The sequence below is a fragment of the Acartia tonsa genome, chromosome 1 (genome assembly GCF_053477335.1).
Source record: "Acartia tonsa isolate MP-2025a chromosome 1, ASM5347733v1, whole genome shotgun sequence".
Taxonomy (NCBI): domain Eukaryota; kingdom Metazoa; phylum Arthropoda; class Copepoda; order Calanoida; family Acartiidae; genus Acartia; species Acartia tonsa.
In genome coordinates, this window is record NC_137260.1 from 2,634,520 (window position 1) to 2,655,688 (window position 21,169).

General features: G+C 31.5%; 2 long non-coding RNA genes across 2 annotated transcripts in view; both read left to right on the forward strand.

Moving 5' to 3' along the window:
- Nucleotides 1-1,526: 1,526 nt before the first annotated feature.
- LOC145328704 (uncharacterized) overlaps nt 1,527-21,169 on the forward strand; it is a 34,794-nt gene continuing 15,151 nt past the window's right edge. The window contains exons 1-3 of the long non-coding RNA XR_013882576.1: nt 1,527-1,585; nt 1,897-1,951; nt 2,567-2,659. This is a non-coding gene — a long non-coding RNA (uncharacterized LOC145328704). The remainder of the gene's footprint in view (nt 1,586-1,896; nt 1,952-2,566; nt 2,660-21,169) is intronic.
- LOC145331944 (uncharacterized) lies at nt 5,298-6,898 on the forward strand. Its single transcript, XR_013883966.1, has 3 exons — nt 5,298-5,371; nt 5,476-5,521; nt 5,898-6,898. It is a non-coding gene; the product is annotated as an uncharacterized LOC145331944 (long non-coding RNA).

Here is a 21,169-nt window from a genome sequence, read left to right on the forward strand (position 1 = left end):
TGTTAGAAAATAACTCATTTTATTTATTTTCAGATTGAATGTAAAATGAAATAAGACTAAAGATTATAAAACTAAAGTCAGTAGAAACATGAAGAAAAAGAAACCAAGTGTAAATTGAGTTTAGCAAATCAAAGTAAGTTAGTTTTTTTATATTTAAAAACAAGTTTGAAAACATCCATAAAAGCAATGCAATTTAAGATCAAATTGTTAGACATACAAACATTAACACCTGTAGAGAGTCAAAACTAAATACCTAAGCATAATACAATTTTATTTAAACAAAATTGTATGTAAACATGAAGCAAAATTGCTTGAATAAAATAATGTTAAATATTATAAAGTTTCGAGTATACCTATAAAGTGACAGACACACCCTACATATAGAAGATTGCTATACTAAATGGATTATTTTTAATTCTACACAAAGATTACATCAAATATCCTTTTTTTATTTCAGGTGCAAGAACAATTAATAATCCATCATGAAAAAGTGTCATATCTGCTCTAAGGAATTCTCTAAGAAGAGTGATTTGACAAGACATATGAGAATTCATTCAGGTGAGAGGCCATACTCTTGTGATAAATGTGAAAAGTCTTTCTCACAACAAACTCATTTGACTCGTCATAAGAGGATCCATACAGGAGAGAAGCCATTCAAATGTGATACATGTGAAAAAGCTTTCCGTACAAATAAAGAGCTAACTGACCATAAAAGGATCCATACAGGTGAGAGGCCATACTCTTGTGATAAATGTGAAAAGTCTTTCTCACAAAAAACTCATTTGAATCGTCATAAGAGGATCCATACAGGCGAGAAGCCATACTCTTGTGATACATGTGAAAAGACTTTCTCTCAACAAAATCAATTAACTGGCCATGAGAGGATCCATACAGGGGAGAAGCCATACACTTGTGAAATATGCAATAAATCTTTTAAATCAAATTCAGAATTGACACAGCATAAAAAAAACCCAGCACATCTTAAGATGTTAGAATCTACTAAGGACAAAGTTTCACTTTCTGCTTCTACCAGTTTTGTTGATTATGGTGAAGCTGATGTAAAACTAGAGATAAAAGAAGAAGAAACTCTTAATGAGGATCCTCTCTCTATCAACATTGAGGATGAGAATGTCGAAGAAACTTTAAACCAGGAAATAGAAGTAGGAGAAATTCATGATAAAGATTCTTTTTCTTGTGAACAGAATTCTGAAGAGAAAATTATAGAGAATATAGACATAGTCGAACATAAAATTTAATATGATTAACAAAATGATGTAATGTCAGTTGATAAGAAAGATAAATTTTCAATCCATTAAATTGTTGTAATAAAAAGACAATACATAATGTACCTACCAAGTTATTTTTTTCTTTGTTAAATAAACAATATTTATGTCACTTTATTTTTATTTTCTTACATTTTTAAATTGATTACATAAGGATTTTAAAGTTATCTCCCTGTGAAAACCTGTAATTCTTGTTTGTTTTCTGTACATATCATTTCATTTCTTAATTATTTTTTTATTTTCAGAACATGAAAATGAAATTTAATTACATGGAATAATAGAAATATCACAAATAAAAAGAGGTATTTGGACACATTGTAGTTATTAAGTATTGTAGTGAGCCCGTAGGTTATCTGAGATGAAAGGTTTCTATAAGAATGGCTCTATTAAAGGTTTATGAAAGGTTCTTACAGTTTTAGAATCCTCCAACCATTTAATATAATGTACTACTGTCATCTGTCAGAGGAATATAACATTTTTTTTGATTATTCTAATTTTGTTCCATCTATGTAGATATCAATCTATTTCGGGCTGTGGACAAGCTCTTAATAGTTTTAACTAACAACAAGTCATCTTATACATATTAATATTATATATTTAATTTATAATTAAGATAGCAGTGTTACAAGAAAACAAGTTTCCTATTAATATGGTTTCTAAAAGCACAGGTTATTAATTATTTATACTGAAGGCTCCACCTTATAGGATTTAAATGACTGGTTCTAGTAATATGATAAATGGATATTAGTATCCATGTACATAATCTGACAATCTTTTTTTAATATTCTTTCTTTTATTGTAAATATCATATAACAAGGCTGAAAACATCCACAAAACAAAGTTCTAAAATCAGATAATTGTACAAATTAATATTAACACATGTAAGAACTTAATAAGCAAAATATTTATGTATAGTATAAGTGTTAACAAAATTTTATGTGTTTGTTGCAAAGTTTCTAAAATATGCTGTTGCCACAAATACCTATTCCTACAAAAGGCCCAAATTAAATATAGAATAAATTCAAGGATAACATCATCCCTAAATCGGGAGGCCCTAACCCTGCGGGGCTACTTTAAATTACCTGACCTAACATAAGTATGTAGGTACGATAGATTTGGTCTTTTTTATTCTATGTTTTTTTCATAAAGATAAAAAATAATTTCCCGCCTTAATAAATTTCTGATTAGGTATTAGTAGGAGGAGTCCGCGTTGAGTAAATGGGCGGAGATTTTGTTTAGCTAAATATTCAGAAACAAGAGTTAAAATATTGTTTGTATTTTAGGTTGGTAATTGTATTAATGTCAGCAACGAACATTTACAGTAAACAGAGAGAAATCTGCAGAGGAATTTTGATTGTGGAATAAACTCATGAAAGGTACTTTAATTTCATTGTTTGCATTGGTTTTCACACTAAGTTTACACTCATCCTGTTGGAGATGATACATTATATTAATATACATTATCATAACAAAGGAGGTCATTATTTTCGCGTATTTTCCATAAAGGTGAGTGTTTTAAGACTTTAAAATAGGAGTAGAACTCTAAAAGGGATAGTTCTACGAAGTGTATTTAAAGAATTAAGGTACTTAGAGTAGTGAACTCTTATATGTCTTAGTAGAATATATTTGGCATTGGATAGATATGATTATGTGTTAAAGAATTTTTAACATTGACCTGACCAAACTTTTTTTATTTGACAATATCTAAAAAAGTTAAAGTGATTTGCCACATAAATTACATGAGAATGGTCTATTTTTTTCCAAATACGTTTAGCCAAAGCACCAATATCAGAGAATCATTTTCCACATATTTCACAAGAGTTATAAAAAAAATTAACAGGGGTTCCCATTGGGACAAGTTACTTAAAAAACATAAAAAATATCGTCAGGTTCATTATAGGACAGGTTTTCCATAGATTCTTTTTAAAAAAAATAAAGAAAACCGTCCGGTTTACTTACAATATACACATTATCTCACGCGAAAATACCAACTAACCATACAACATATATATTCATATAAAGACCATTCTAATGTAATTTATGTTGCAAATCACTAACTTTTTTAGATATTGTCAAATAAAAAAAAATCGGTCAGGTCAATGTTAAAATTATTTATCACAATCATATCTATCCAGTGCCTAATATATTCGACGAAGAAATATAAAAAGATCAAAACTCTAAGTACTATACTAAATATTTTATTGGTCATTCTTTGTTGTTATGTGTATTTTGTTGTGTAAAAAGTTCTATTAACTATTAAATGCTATCTAAAGTTGTATTTATGACAAAAAAGTTTTTGCTATATATAACATGCAACGAAGTTGAAAATAAAAATGAAAACTCATTTTTTAAGGAAAATCCCTGGTCAAATCTTTTAATTTTAATCAATAATTTTATATTATGCAGTATGCACTACTACGTTATTTAAAATAGAAAAAACTTACAGTTCACTATTTTTTTTTAAATGCTTTAATGGGGTATAACATGTATTTCTGAAAAAATTGCGACCGAACCGCCGCTCCTGCCGAAAGTTCCGGAAAATACGCGAAAAAAATTACCCCCTTTGTCCTCTTTATTTACAAATTGATATTTATACATTATGAAAATTTATATAATGTAATAATCAATTATAAATAATTATTTTCCCTCAGAATCTTTTTTATTTAAATAACATCACAACCTTTTAACTAAGATATTTTATGAAGATTCATATGACCACTGAGCATCTTTATGTTGTGCTTTGTTATTTCTTTCCAATTTCTTTGTTTTTATATCTAAGAGCTTATCATCTCTGTTAGCAGAAAAAAAAATATTGTTGTCTTCCTTTTACTGCGGAATTACATTAATTACAGATATTTATTTTAGGTGAAAGAACAATTAAAAATCCATCATGATAATATGTTGTGATATTTGCCACAAGGAATTCTCCTTCCAGAAAAGTTTAATAGCACATATGAGAATTCATACAGGCAAAAAACCTTTCAAATGTGATATATGTGAAAAAACATTTGCACAAAGTAATGGTTTAACAGCACACAAAAAAACCCATACAGGTGAGAAGCCATTCAAATGTGATACATGTGAAAAAGCTTTCTATACAAATAATCACTTAAACAGCCATAAGAGGATCCATACAGGAGAGAAGCCATACTCTTGCGATACATGTGTAAAAGCTTTCCGATCGAACAATGAGTTAATTCTTCATAAGAGGATTCATACAAAAGAAAAGCCATACTCATGTGATACTTGTGATACGGCTTTTGCACAACAAAGTGCATTAACTGTACATAAGAGGATCCATACAGGAGCGAAGCCATACTCTTGTGCATTTTGCCAGAAATCTTATAAAACTAGTACACAATTGACAATACATAATAAATCAGCTGGACATCTTAAGAAAATAGAATCTACTAAAAATACAGTTTCACCCTCTGCTTCAACTAGTTTTGTTGATTGTGGTGAAGCTAATATTAAACTAGAAATAAAAGAAGAAGAAACTCTTGATGAGGATCCTCTCTCTATCAACATGAAGGCTGAGAATGTTGAAGATACTATAAAACAGGAAATAAAAGGAGAAAAAAGTCAGGATAAAGTTTCTATGGATATCATAGAACATTAAATTGAAATATGATGAACAATTGGTTTTCTTATCTAAAATACAAAATTTTGTAAGTATTGTATTATTTTTAATATAAATATTAAAGGGAGGGGTGGGGAGTTGCCAGTTTCGCTTACTCCGTCATTATTAGGCTTGATATTATCATTTGGTTATTTGGGATAAAACTTTACCTTTATGTTATATTTTCAAACATTAATACCTAGCCTAATAATCACAGAGTAAGTGAAAGTGGCAAAACTCCCCCCCCCCCTCTTACTTTATTTTTTTATAAAATATGTATTATGTATATATTATTTTTCTACTTTTCCTGTTTATTTAAGATAATTTGGTTAAAAAAAAAATTTTCTATTTTGCAAATTAAAACTTATCATTTTTTGTACTTTTGATTTTTTTTCAGATAACGCAAAACAATGAAATAAAAGAAGAATTCTTGCATCCTTCATTTGAATAAATAGCTAAGACAAACCAGGTAAATGTGATTACTTTCATTAACCCTTAACAGTCGGTCCCCCATGCCGCACCTTTATCGGTTTTATAGGGATTATGGTAACTTATATGTTCTTTTTATTTTAGAGAAGCTTTGGGTGAAGGAACTAAATATCTCATTGATCTAATAAAGGTAAATTATTGTCAAATAATGTTCTAATCAATTTAGTAAGAAAACTCTATTTTTATAGTTTTCAGCATAATGTAATCATCTGGATCTTTTCTTTTCCCTGTTATAATATTCTGAATCTGTGTAGCAGAGCAAATTCATAATAAGGTCAATTACTCCATTTAAATCTCAAAATTATTATGATAAATATTTGTAGATTATTTTGCCACGGTATTTAGAGCTCAATTAATATTTAACCATATCACATAACTCTAAACATTAAAATATTTTCCCCCTTTAAAAATCTTATGAGTAAATATATGAAAGGCTGTAATATTTGTGGCTATTTATCTAAATACATAAATGCGTTTTTTTTATTAACCTTCTCCTAATATTTCAGGTGCAAGTACAATAAAAAATCCACCATGAACAAATGTCATATTTGCAACAAGGAATTCTCTACAAAGGGTAGTTTAACAACACATATGAGAATTCATACAGGAGAGAATCCATTTAAATGTGATTTTTGTGAAAAAGTTTTTTTTTCAAAAGTGGTGTCAGATACCCATAAGAGGACCCATACAGGAGAGAAACCATACTCTTGTGATACATGTGAAAAAGCTTTTCTCACGACAAAGTGTATCAACCCATCATAAGATGATCCATTCAGGAAAGAAACCTTTCAAATGTGATACATGTGAAAAAGCGTTTTCAAACAGTAGTGACTTAAGAAATCACAGAAGAATTCATTCAGGTGAAAAGCCTTACTCTTGTGATAAATGTGGAAAGGCTTTTTGTACAATTCCTCAGCTAACGCTTCATAATATGATTTATACAAGAGAAAAACCATACTTTTGTGATACAAGCCAAAAATCTTATAATAATAATTCAAACCTATCTAGGCATAGGAAAAAAACTGGACATCTCAAGAAGTTAGAATCTATTAAGAACATAGTTCCACCTTCAGCTTCTACCAGTTTTGTTGATTGTGGTGAAGCTGATATTAAACTTGAGATAAAAGAAGAAGAAACTTTTGATGAACTTTGTCTATTAACATGGAGGCTGAGAATGTAGAAGAAACTATGAAACAGGAAATAGAAGAAGAAATTGAGGATAATGATTCTCTTTCTTGTGAACATTATTCTGATGAGGTTATAGTCAACAGTAATGACATTGCTGAACATAAATTGAAATATGATTAACTCTATGTTAGGACATTTTATTTTTGATAAAATTTCATTTGAAAGATCTATTTTCAGTAAATTAAATTGTTGTATATAAAAAGACAATATATTAACTACCTACTTAGTTATTTTTTCCTTTGTTATATAAACAAGAACTTTTTTCATTCAATTTATTTTCTTCATTTTTGAATTAATTAAATAAGGATTTTAAAGTTATCTCTCTGTGTAAATCTGTAATTCTTGTTTGTTTTCTGTACACATCATTTTTATATCTTGATTTTTTTTTATATTTTCAGAACACGAAAATGAAATTTGATTACATGGAATAATAAGAACATCACAAATAAAAACAGGTATTTGGACACTTCGTAGTTATTGGGTTAGACATTAAAATGAGGGTATTAGAGTCTAGAGATGAATGATTCCTCTAGAGTACTTGCGGAGGGTACCTCCAAAATTTGAGGAAATCATGGATCTAGTGGGATAAGTAAAGGAAGATAATTTTTGTTTGCACGGCTTAAATTCTTACTCGCACAAAAAATTAAATTTCTGTAATGCACAAGAAATGCGAGGCTAGAGAAAACTCATGTAAAATCAGATTCAGTATTTATTAGATCTTCTTTTTTTTTGGTGGAATTTAAATATGCGACAAGTCATTTAGTCAAAGCAGCTACAGAAAAAATCTTCCTTATTTTTTCCAATTTTTGTAAAGAATAATCAATCTCTATGAGGTTTAAAAAGTGCAAATTCGAAGTTTAATATTAAACTTAATCTATATGTAATTTAGATATATTACCTCCTAAATAACTGTATTTAATTTTGTAATATTTCAGGTTTTAGGTGAAATCACCTGTCCTGACCATGAATACTCACCAGACTGATAAAAAAACATTTAAATGTGAAATATGTAACATGACATTCTCAAAGAGTAGTAGCTGTAACAGAATACATGCAGAAAAGCTTTCCTTACAAAAAGTGATTTAACTGTACATAAGCGTATTCATACAGGGGAGAAGCCATACACTTGTGATACATGTAACAAAACTTTTGTTAGAAATGCTGAGTTAACTGTTCACAAGAGGACCCATACTGGAGAGAAACCATACTTATGTGATACATGTGGAAAAAGTGGTATTATCCTCTTCGGTAGTCGGTAGTCGGTAGTTGGGGGGGGGGGGGGGGGGGGGGTACAAAGTTGAAAAAAAAATTTCTAAGAGGATAACGCCCTGTAAAAATGTGTAAATAAGTACCTAGTATCTTATATACTTTGTTTGCTTTATTGTTAGTAGCGAAGCTACTCTATAATTCACTTTGTCCGTCCGTCCGTCAGTCCGTAACGCTATGGGGGAAATGGGATTTACTCAGCTCCTATACAAGATAGAATGCTGAAATTTTTTGACAACATTCACATCAATAAGGAGCACAATTAAGTATAAAACATCGATGGCAGTAGGACCGCTCTTTAGCAGGTTTTAGACTAGGTATTTTTGTATTTTTCACATTTTTCTCAATATCTTCTGTGTTTATAGTGCGATTTTCAAAAAATTTTTAGTTATAGATATCAAAATTAAATTTCCTGTCCTTTTAAGAAAACAACTATGACGGTCAGACTGTCTTTCAGCAGGTTTTAGGCAATTTTTTTTATTTTTCACATTTTTCTCCATATCTTTGGTGTTTATGGTACGATTTCCAAAATTTTTTCAGTTATACATATCAAAATTCAATTTCCTGTTGTTTAAAGAAAACATCCATGACGGTCAGGCTTCGTTTTTGCAGGTTTTTGGCTTTTTTTTAATTTTTCCATATCTTTGATGTATATAGTCCAATTTTCCAAATTTTTTTAAGTTAAGGATTTAAAAAATAAATTTCCTGTCGTTTTAAGAAAACAAGCATGGCGGTCAGACTCCTTTTTAGCAGGCTTTTGCTATTTTTATATGGTTTACACATTTCCTCATATCCAGACTGGCCAGAGTGTACGTTTTGTACGTTTTGTACGTTACGCATCGAATCTGTGTACGTTCTGGACGTTATTTTGATATGTGTACGTAACGTATTTTGAAATTTGTATTTTTGTACGTTTTACGTTTTTTTTTTTAAATAATAAGAATCAAATATTAGCAGAAAAGTAATTTGTATGTTTTGTACGAAAATTTTAACAAAAACTATAGGTGTATTATAAAAAATAAATTCAATAATATCTTAAATTTTCATAGAACAAAAATATGTAGGTAAAATATGTGATATATGTATGTTTTTAGAACTTATAGTTTAAATTTATGGATTTGAAATATATGTTTTATAGATATAGTTTAAAGAATTGAACAGAAAATGATATGCAGTTGACTAATTTCAAGTCTAAATGCACTTTGTGCAACTAACCTGTAATAGATTTTACAATAATTTTTTTCAAATTCTATATATATCTACTTAGGTAAAATTTCCGAGATATCATATGGTGTTCAGTTTAGGATTAAGAAGTCTTATTTTTTTGGTATCTTCAGTTTTTAAAGAATAAGAATCAAATATAAGTATAAAAGTATTTGTATATGTATTTGTATTTGTATAAAAAGTATTACGAAAATAGTATATTATCTATAATACAAAGTAGAATGATGTCTGTCTGTCTGTTTGTCCGTCTGTCTTTTAGAAGCTTGAGATCTCAGTAACCACTGAACCTATTAGGTTCTACTCTTTAGGGAATATTTTTAAGCTATTTTCTTGGGGGGTGGGACACTTAAAGCTTTTTACTTACTACTAGGATTAGCGGCTTCGCCCCTATCCTCTAGAGGATTCGTTCCCTCCTTTATAGGATCGTTTGTTCGTAATTAGTAAAAAAAACGAAAAAAAGATATTGTGATGATTTTTTTTTCATTTCGGCCCCACCCAGCTTATTTGCATTAGTTTACAAAAATAAATTAAGGGGTGGTTGTTTTCTTGGGGGGTTGGGTTTTCCACACTCCAAGAAAATAGCCTAAAGCCACCACAGGACCAGTAGATATATTCCCTGAAGAGTAGAACCGAATCTGTTCAGCTATTACCAAGATCTTAAGCTTCAGACAGACAGACATTGTTTTACTTTGTATTAAAGACTAGTATTTTCTGAGATCTTTAGCATTAGACAAAATAACCCTATATCCTATTACTAGCGGCTGCGCCCCTAGCATCTAGGGGCTATATATTCGAAGGAATATGAAATGTCAGAAAAATAGCCTAAAACCATACCCAGACTTATTTCTAAAAACTAATAGCCTAAAACCATCTCAGAGTATGTAAGAAGCTTTACTGTAAAGGAGAACCATATCGGTTCAGCGGTTAGCTAGATCTTTCGTTACAGACAAAAAAAGCATAAAACACTATATATTAGGATATGTATCATCCTCTAAATCCTTTTTTTTCTGTAGCGAAGAATCTCGTTAACTGCTGAACCGACATGATCTGGGAGAGGTTGTAGGCTATTTTCTCTGTCCTTCCATATCCCTTCGAGAACCTGTATTCAAAATGGTAGAAAAATAGCCTAAAACCATCTCGGTAACTGAGTGAAGTTTCCCTGAAATTGAAATCAATCGGTTCAGAAGTAATGAAAATCTTAAGCATCAAACAAAAAACTTACTACTTTATATAATAGGATATACTTAGTACGTAATAACAGGATGTATGTCTGTCTAATTGTTTGTTTGTACCGAAGGCTCTCTCTCAACCGATATGGTTCTCCTTTACAGGGTAGCTTCTTATAGGTTCTGGGAGAGGGTACAACCACCCTCCCAAGAGAAATCACTCTTAGAAAAAAATAACCACCCTTCCCCTATTTTTTCTTTCTTTTTAAAATTGAAAACAGAAATGGGGGTGGTCTAATCCACCCCCCCCCCCCCTTCTCACTAGAAAAATTATTAGCGAAGCTACTCTATAAATACTTTCTCAGTCCGTTATGCCATCGGAGAAACGTGATTTTCTTGGCTCTTGTTTTTTGATTAAATAAGTTCACATCCTACATATTTTCATTGAGATTTACCTTTTGGTTGGGGTGCCAGATCTATTCCTAGATTTTCAAGTTTTTGTGATTTTCTCGACTTCTATTCAAGATAGACGGCTAAAATTTTCAGGAAATAGATAAATTCACATTCTACATATTTTCAAAAAGTTTCTTTAAGGTTTGTCTATTTGTTGCAGTACTAGATCGATTCCTAGATGTATAGGTTTTTATGATTTTCTCTACTCATTTTCTTGATGGATGGTTGTAATTTTCAGGGATTGTATAAGTTTTTATTCTCAATACTTCCACTTTGTTTCATTGAGATTTGATTATTGGTTGGGGGGCTGAATTTATTCCTAGATTTTCACGTTATTATATATTTTTAAAAAGGTTTTGTGATTTATTTGGTTAAGTTAAATGTTTTTTTTTATGACACTACTCTATGCCTAGTTTATTTATTTTCCCAGATTTCCATCCATAACTTTTGAGCTTAGCTACTTAAGGATGTTGTCATCCTTGTGTTTTACTTTTTATTTTTAAATAAAAAATATAGAATTGGGTGTTTGAATTCAACTCCCCCTTAATCAAGTTTCTCTAGAGGCCTCTAAGGGCGTAGTCGCTGGTCCTTATAATAGGATATACTTTGTACATAACTAGCGGCTTCGCCCCTAGCCTCTAGGGGCTTTGCCCCAAGAGGTGATCAAAAAAAGTGTAAGGTGAAATTCGTAAAAAAAAAATAAATAAGGACCAAGGAAATCTTCTACAAAGGAAATCTTCCACAAAGGAAATCTTCTACAAAGGAAATCTTCTACAAAGGACTAAGGATATCTCCTACAAAAAAAAGGACCAAGGATATCTCCAAAAAAAAAAAAAAAAATGGGGGGTTGATTTTTTTGTTTTTTGGGGGGGTGGGGGTGTCCCACCCCCCCAAAAAATAGCTTAAAACCACCACAGGACCAATAGGTATATACCCTGAAGAGTAGAATCCAATCGGTTCTGTGGTTACCGAGATCTTAAGGGACAGACGGACAGACATCGTTCTACTTTGTATTATAGATAACAGGATGTCTGTTTATTTGTACCAAAGGATCTCGCCACCCGCTGAACGGATATGGTTCTCCTTAACAGGATAGCTTCTCATAGGTTCTTGGAAGTTTTATAACTATTTTGGGGAAGAGTATCACCATCCACCCTTCCAAGAGAAATCGACTTTAGAAAAAAATTACCTCCTCCCCCCAAAAAAGAACTTTAATTGCTCACTGATTTTTTTATAGTTAAATTTTTCCAGATGTCTATATAAAACTTTAGAGCTTCGCTACTTATGTATGTTGTTATCCATGTTTTTTACTTTTTCTTTTTAAATCTAAAATAAAAAAAATTGGGTTATTGAATTCAACCCTCCCCTTCTCAAGTGCCCCTAGAGGTCTTTAGGAGCGTAGGCGCTAGTTCTCTTTAATAAAGTAATAGGATATCTTGTGTCTGTCAGTCCGCTATGGTCCGTTATGGTGTTTCTCCGCTAGTAGACTTAAATGTTTTGATAATAGGTAACTAGGAAAATATAAACATCATTTTTATTAGGAATGTACGTTTTGTACGTTTTTTTACTTTTTTTAACGTACGTAACGTATTTTTTTTGTGTACGTTTTGTACGTTTTTTATTTTCAAAATTGGCTGGCCAGTCTGCATATCTTGGTGTTTTTAGTCCAATTTTAAAACTTTTTTTGGGATATTAGTATCAAAATAATTTTTCCCATTGTTATAAGCATCTTTTATGTTATTTACTTTGATTGTCATCATTATACAAAATAAAACAGGGCTTCGTGTTTATTTTCTCCAATAAATCAATTAATAATTACACTTTAAATCTACTTGCAGACTGGCCAGAGTGTACGTTTTGTACGTAACGTATCGAATCTGAGTACTTTCTGGACGTTATATTGAGATGTGTACGTAACGTATTTTATATTTTGTATTTTTGTACGTTTTACGTTTTTTTTAAGAATAAGAATCAAATATTAGTAGAAAAGTAATTTGTATGTTTTGTAAGAAAATTTTTGCAAAAACAATAGGTGTATTATATCAAATAAATTCAATAATATCTTCAATATTCATAGAACAAAAATATGTAGGTAAATTATGCATATATGTTATTAGAACTTACAGTTTAAAGAGGACTATCCACGAACCAGAGCAAGTGATTCTAAGCATCTTCCAGCATTGACCCATAGTATTTTTTTAGTGAATATACTAGGTTTATGTGTAACATTTGCTTTATCGACTAAAAAGTTAGGTTTCACCATGGTTTTATATGAAAAAAACTTTGAAATGTAAAGCAATTTTTAAAGCAATATCATGTTGTTGTTTGTAGCCATGATTCTCTGAAGTTAGGATTCAGATGCACATGGAGATTGGAGGTGAGAATCCTTTGGCCAATCATAGATTGGTAAGCTTCGCGCACAGCTGGGTGTATTCTATGATACGTTATAAGCTGACCCGCAATTCTCGTGGAAGCTACTCAATTATTACATCACCCTGGCCTAGAGTTATGGCAGGTGTTCCATATTAAGCCACCCTAATTAATGGCGCTCTCATATGAATGAGGAGCATGGACGAGGGAAAGCATGATATAATTTGCTTGATATGTAGAATCCTAACTTTCTACAAATCTCCCCCCTTACAACCTTAGGGCATCTCAGGGAAGGTTGCGTGAATTTGACAAATTGCGACAGCATTTGTCAACCAAGTGCATAGTCTATGGAGGGACTTGAACTCGGTTTCTCCCAACCAAAGCGTAGTGCGCTAACCACTACACTATGGGACACCCTATAAAGCAATATCATCAAATGCTTTGTTGAGTTCAAAGGACAAAATATAACAACACTGCAGAAAAGCGTCAAATGTTGTAAATTGCAAAAGTACATTAAGTAAACTGTTTACAAGTTACCAACCCTTTTTCTAAATATATACATTTTTAATCACAATAATTTATTTTGTGTCAAAGCTTTTAAATAACAGTTTAAACATCAAAACATTCGATAATATTGCAACAAACAATGGTGAACATTTCAAAGTTTTTTCCATATAAAACCATGGTGAAACCTAACTTTAAGTCGATAAAGCAAATATTAAACATAAACCTAGTATGTTTACTAAAAAAATACTATGGGTCAATGCTGGAAGATGCATAGAATCACTTGCTCTGGTTCGTGGATAGTCCTCTTTATGGATTTGAAATATATGTCCTATAGATTTAGTTTAAACTATTGAACAGAAAGAGATATGCAGTTGACTAAATTCAAGTTTAAACGCATTTCATGCAACTACCCCTTTAATAGATTTTACGAAATTTTTTTTCAAATTCTTTAGGTATATACTTGGGTAAATTTTCCGAGGTATCATATGGTGCTCAGTTTAGGATTAAGAAGTCTTATTTTTTGGTATCTTCAGTTTTTAAAGAATAAGAATCAAATATAAGTATAAAAGTATTTATATATTTATTTGTATTTGTACAAAAATTATTACAAAAATAGTATATTATCTATAATACAAAGTAGAATGATGTCTGTCCGTCTGCTTGTCCGTCTGTATATCAGAAGCTTAATATCTCAGTAACCACTGAACCTATTGGGCTCTACTCTTCATGGAATATACCTAATAGTCCTGTGATGTTTTTTTGCTATTTTCTTTGGGGGAGGGACACTTAAAGCTTTTTACTTTCTACTATAATTAGAGGCTTCGCCCCTAGCCTCTAGAGGCTTCGTCCCCTCTTTTATAGAATCGTTTGTTGGAAATTTGTCAAAAAAAAAAAAAATAAAAAAAGATTGTGATTATTTTTTTCATTTAGGCTTCGCCCCAGGGTGCGGTGGGGGTTCCCCCACCCTGCTGATTTGCATTAGTTTACAAAAATAAATTGAGGGGTGGTTAATTTTTTTTTGGGGGGGGGGTGGGTTTCTCACACTCCAAGAAAATAGCCTAAAACTACCACAGAACCAGTAGATATATTCCCTGAAGATTAGAACCCAATCTGTTCAGCGGTTACCAAGATCTTAAGCTTTAGACAGACAGACATTGATTTACTTTGTATTAAAGACTAGTATTTTCTGAGATCTTTAGCAATAGACAAAATAACCCTATATCCTATTATATGTTTATCCTATAAATCCTTTTTTTCTGTAACGAAGAATCTCGCTAACTGCTGAACCGACATGATCTTTGTGAGGTTGTAGGCTATTTTCTCTGTCCTACCATATCCCTTCAAGAACCTGTATTCAAAATGGTAGAAAAATGGCCTAAAGCCATCTCGGTAACTGTGTGAAGTAGTTATGAAAATCTTAAGCATCAGACAAAAAACTTACTATTTTATTTAATAGAATATACTTAGTACGTAATAACAGGATGTATGTCTCTCTGTCAGTTTATTTGTACCGAAAATTATCGCTAACCGCTAAACTGATATGGTTCTTATTTACAGGGTAGCTTCTCATAGGTCCTGGGAGAGGGTACAACCACCCTCCCAAGAGAAATTACTCTTAGAAAAAAATTACCACCCTTCCCCTATTTTTTCTTTCTTTTTAAAATTGAAATCAGAAATGGGGGTGGTCTACTCCCCCCTCCCTCACTAAAAAATTTATTAGCGAAGCTACTCTATAATCACTTTGTTAGAACGTTATGCTATCGGAGAAACGTGATTTTCTCGGCTCCTGTTTTTTTATTGAATAAGTTCACATTCTACATATTTTCATTGAGATTTGCCTTTTGGTTGGGGTGCTAGATCTATTCCTAGATTTTCTTTTTTTCATGGTTTTCTCGACTTCTATTCAAGATAGACGGCTGAAATTTTCAGGGAATAAATAAATTCACATTCTACATATTTTCAAAAAGTTTCTTTAAGGTTTTTCTATTTGTTGCAGTGCTAGATCGATTCCTAGATGTATAGGTTTTTGTGATTTTCTCTACTCATATTCTTGATAGAGGGTTGTAATTTTCAGGGATTGAATTAGTTTTCATTCTTAATACTTCCACTAAATTTCATTGAGATTTGCTTATTTATTGGGGGGCTGAATTTATTCCTAGATTTTCACGTTATTATATATTTTTAAAAGGTTTTGTGATTTATATAAATAAGTTAAATGCTTATTTTTTACGACACTACTCTATAGTTTATATAGTTCCCAGATTTCCATCCATAACTTTTGAGCTTCGCTACTGTTGTTGTCATCCTTGTTTTTTACTTTTTATTTTTAAATAAAAAAATGGGTTTTTGAATTCAACTCCCCCCCCCCCCTAATCAAGTTCCTCTAGAGGCCTCTAAGGGCGTAGTCGCTGGTCCTTATAATAGGATATACTTTGTACATAATAACAGGATGTCTGTTTGTTTGAACCAAAGAATCTCGCTAACCACAGAACCGATATGGTTCTCCTTAACAGGATAGCTTCTCATAGGTTTTTGGAAGTTTTATAACTATTTTGGGGAAGAGTATCACCATCCACCCTCCCAAGATAAATTGACTTTAGAAAAAAAACTACCTCCTCCCCCCCAAAAATGAATTTTAATTGCTCACTGATTTTAAGTTAATTTTTAAAAGCGAAGCTTTTCTATAATTAGGGTCGGTCCATCCGTCCGTCCGTACGTCCGAGATAGTTAGCTTTTATTCGTTAATTTAGGCATGTTAGAATTGTCCTTTCGATTTCAAACTTTGCATGGTGATTCCTGTAGTAGTAAGGTACGATTTAGAAAGCGTAGCAACTCTATAATCGTTACCAGAATGTCCGTACGTCCATTTTAAACATGTTGATTTTTTTACTTTTTTAATAATAATTTTTATGTGATAAAATCATCCGATTGATCTGATTTTTTGATTACTGAACAATAAGGTACAATAATATGAGCGAAGCATCTCTATAATCAAGTATCAAAATGTCAGTATGTCCTTAAACAGAATTCTGTATTTAAGAAGTTTTGCAACAAATTTACGTATAATTTTGTCAAACCTTATATTTTTATATTTTGTATATTCAGTTCGGACACTCAACAAAAGTTAATGTTCGTCTGTCATGTCGTTTCAGAGCTTCGCTTTTATGGATGTTATCATCCTTGTTTTCCAGATGCCTATAAATAACTTTTGAGCTTCGCTACTTATGTATGTTGTCATCCATGTTTTTTTTATTGAATTCAACTCTACCCTTCTCAAGTGCCCCTAGAGGCCTTTAGGAGCGTAGACGCTAGTTCTTTTAAATAGAGTAATAGGATATCTTGTGTCTGTCAGTTCGCTATGGTTCTCCTTTACAGGTAGCTGCTAGTAGACTTAAATGTATTGATAATAGGTAACTAGGAAATTATTTAACTTATTTTTATTAGGAATGTACGTTTTTTTTGTACGTTTTTTACTTTTTATATGTATGTAACGTATTTTTTTGTGTACGTTATGTACGTTTTTTATTTTCAAAATTGGCTGGCCAGTCTGTACTTGTACGTATTACCAACTATGATTTTATTTTTTGTGCTTCGCTACTTATGGATGTTGTCATCCTTGTTTAAACATAAATCTCCGTTGCCCTAACCCTGTTGGGCTACCTTATACATATACATACCCAATTTACCCTAACCTAAAATTGAGGAATACTAATTGAGATAAAATTTAAAAATTGAATATATTTCAACTAAATTGTATAGAAATTGTTTCTTTTTAAACATTTTTTTTTATCCTATTGAGCAAGGTCTGTCTACCATCTCTAATTCTTATTATTTCTCATTTTCTTACATTTAATTAATCAGATCTCATTATTAGAATTGTGTTACTTGTAAAATTATTATTATATCTTTTTTCAGACTGAATATAAAATGAATTGAGACTCTAAGATTATAAAAAGAAAGAAAACGCGTGTGAGTTTACAAAGTAAAAGTAAAATAGCTTTCCATAATATAAATATTATATGTAGCTGAATCTTTGAAATCTTAGTAATAATGATGTAGGATGTCTGTCTGTACGTCTGTAATAGAAGTGAATTAGTTTTCAGTAATCAAAATATTCAAACAGTTGGGGCTTGGGATGTTTTTTTTCTATAGTAAGTATTATGAATAAAAGCTAATGTTAATGTCGTGTGGGTGAGTTGTACCTGGACTGAACAGTCAACTTGTCAACTCAAGGCCAGACTCTTGGTCCTTCACCTCATACCCGTTGTACAGTACATTAAAGACAACCAACCCTTTGATTGCACGATCTTTGTCTTGAGATCCTAACTGTGCATGGTAGTGAGTTGCGCCTGTTTGGGGCTAAGGCATTCCCCCTACTCAAACTCTTTGATGTCCTGTGCCGAACAGAGCAGGTAGGTACCATTTTTGACGACTTTGGTATGACGCGGATTCGAGTTGCATCCTTTCCCTTGACACTTTAATTAGGGCTTGTGGGTAATTTACACTTCAACCTTATGGATGGTAAGTTAAGGTTTCGTGATTTTTGTCACGATATTATTGCGACTTTAAATGCAACCTAGGCACAGGACGTGGCGCTGTTTTGACAACGACACAATGAAGTCACATCAAATTCTAGGGACTTTTCAGTCAACCTAGTATCCAAGGATGACTCCCAGTAGATGAACTAACAAACGCCACTAACACACTAGCTAGCTACTATACAATGCTAGTCCACAGGGACTTTTCAGTCAACCTATGACTGAGCAAAGTTTTTCGATCATTAGTGTACCATGCCATGATTTAGGGCTAAGGCTTCCCCCCTACTCTTACTCCAAATCTCTAACGCCTGAAAGAGCAGCAGTAGGTACTAATTTTTACATCTTTAGTATTGATGCGGTCTGGGGATTCGAACCCGACACCTCCCCAACAGATAAGCAGGCGTTAAACCACTGAGCCATATCTGCGAATAAAAGCTAAAGATGAACATGTAATAACACATCAAAACTAGATCAAGTAATAATTCTATTGTCATGTACATGTGAGTGGATAGAAGAGAAAGTGACATAAGAATTAGATGTAAGAGAGTTGTGCAGTCACATCCAACATATAGAGTGGCTATACTAAATAAGGTATGGATTTAAGGAGGAGAGTTTTTAATAAATCTTTAATTCATAAAATGTGTGGATTATAAAGATAATGAAGATTGGAATTATTATTTGAAATTCTACACAAATATTATTTATTACAGGTGCAAGAACAATAAATAATCCACCATGAACAAGTGTCATATCTGTTGTAAGGAATTCTCTATAAAGAGAGACTTAACAGTGCATATGCGAATTCATACAGGAGAGAAGACATTCAAATGCGATTCCTGTGAAAAAGTTTTCTCACAACAAGGTACATTAACTGCCCATAAGAAGATTCATACAAGAAAGAAAACATACTCTTGTGATACATGTGAAAAGACTTTCTCAAGACAAAGTCATCTATCTGACCACAAGAGGATCCATACAGATGAGAAGCCTTTCTCGTGTGATACATGTGAAAAGGCTTTCTCACACCAAAGTGTTTTCAATGTCCATAAGAGGACTCATACAGGTAAGAAGCCATTCAAATGTGATTTTTGTGGAAAAGCATTTACACAGAAATGTAATTTAATAAAACACAAGAGGATCCACACAGGAGAGAAGCCATACTCTTGTGATACATGTTGAAAGACTTTCTGTACTAATGGTGAGCTAACTCTTCATAAGAGAATTCATACAGGAGAAAAGCCATACTCTTGTGATACATGTAGAAAAGCTTTTTCAAAGCAAAGTTTTTTAACTGTCCATAAGAGGATTCATACAGGCGAGAAACCATATTCTTGTGCAATGTGCAATACATCTTGCAATACAAGTTCACAATTATCAAAACATAATAAAACAGTAAAACATCAGCAAAAATTAAAATCTACTAAAGACAAAGTTCCACCTTCTGGAGAGAAGCCATACTCTTGTGAATTATGTCAGAAATCTTATAAATTAAGTTCAGACCTGAAAAGACATAAAAAATCAGCTGGACATCTCAAGAAGTTAGAATCTACTAAGAAAAAAGTTCCAGCTTCTGCTTCTACAAGTTTTGTTGATTGAGGTGAAGCTAATATTAAACTAGAGATAAAAGAAGAAGAAACTCTTGATGAAGATCCTCTTTTTATCACCACGTTGGATAAGAATGTTGCAGAAACTTAAAAGAGACAATTCAGAATCTTGGTGAGGATTCAAATGTATACTATTTATATTGTTAGAAATGAATAATTGTTTTGAATTGAATAAAGTAAAAACTAAAATTTTCACATTTTTTCATATCTTAAATTTTATTATTTTTTTCAGATATACAAAATGAAAACAAAAATGCGCGAATGGTAGCTTACATAAAATAATATAACAGGTAAATCTAGAAACTTTTTTCTCGTCATAAAAATAAGTGAAGACTAAGATCCGAAAATAATATATTTCTTATACCGTTGTTTTTTTTCTCTTATAACATTAATAACCTATAACAAACATTCCTCTTTTATAGTGAAGCTTCTGGTAGGCAATTTTCTCTCTTTCTATTTTTTTTTACTTCTGCTTCACAATCAACAAACACATTTTTTTTATTAAACCCCGAACAAACATAATATGCAAATCTGAATTTTCAAAATAGCAGCTTTATTATTCATTTAGGATGATTTTACAATAAATATGAAATGTAGATGCCTCTTTTGGTTACAAAATTCCGCTGTAATTTTTTTAATAATCAGCACCAATATAGCACAAGATCTCAAAAACAGCATTTGGGGGAAATACTGGTGAACAAAAATAATATGGAAATCCAAAACAAAGCAATAAAAAAAAGGTTTTTCGGCACTTTTCTTCTCTTTTAAAGATTGATTCTAAAAAGATAATAATTTTTTAAGGGATTTATGCATTAATTATTATGAAATATAGTATAAGGTAGAAATTAATGATTTTTCTAAATAAGAAATGTTTGAAAAAAATAAATTCGATCCCTATCACTTTAGAGGACAGCTGCTGATCCCCAGTCTTATGGATGAACCTAAATACATGTTAAAGATAAAAATTACCCTGAAAAGTATACAAAAATGTTTTTTTTATGTTTTAAAAAAATTGATTTTAAAATCTTAATTTTGAGTATGATGACCTTTAAGATGCTCCTGTTGGTGGTGATGGTGAGCCAAATGTTATCTAAGTATATGCCCATTACAACAACTTGTCTAATAACCTATGTACCATTTTTTGTAGTCATAGCAGCCTCCAATGGAGCCTTCCGACAAGAAATATAACCATCTTCTAAAAACTGCAGTATTTACCTTATGAATTGAAGTAAATAAAATTGCAATTTTTTTCTTTTTTGATACTGCTTGGCTGTAGGCTGCTATGACTACAACAATTGGATCATAGTTTAATATATAAGCTGTCATCATATACATGCACTTTGATAACATTTGGCTCACTATCATTACCAATAGGGTCATCTTAAAGGTCATCATCCTCGAAATCAGGATTTTAAAATAGATTTTTAACACACCAAAAAACATTTTTGTATAATTTTCAGGG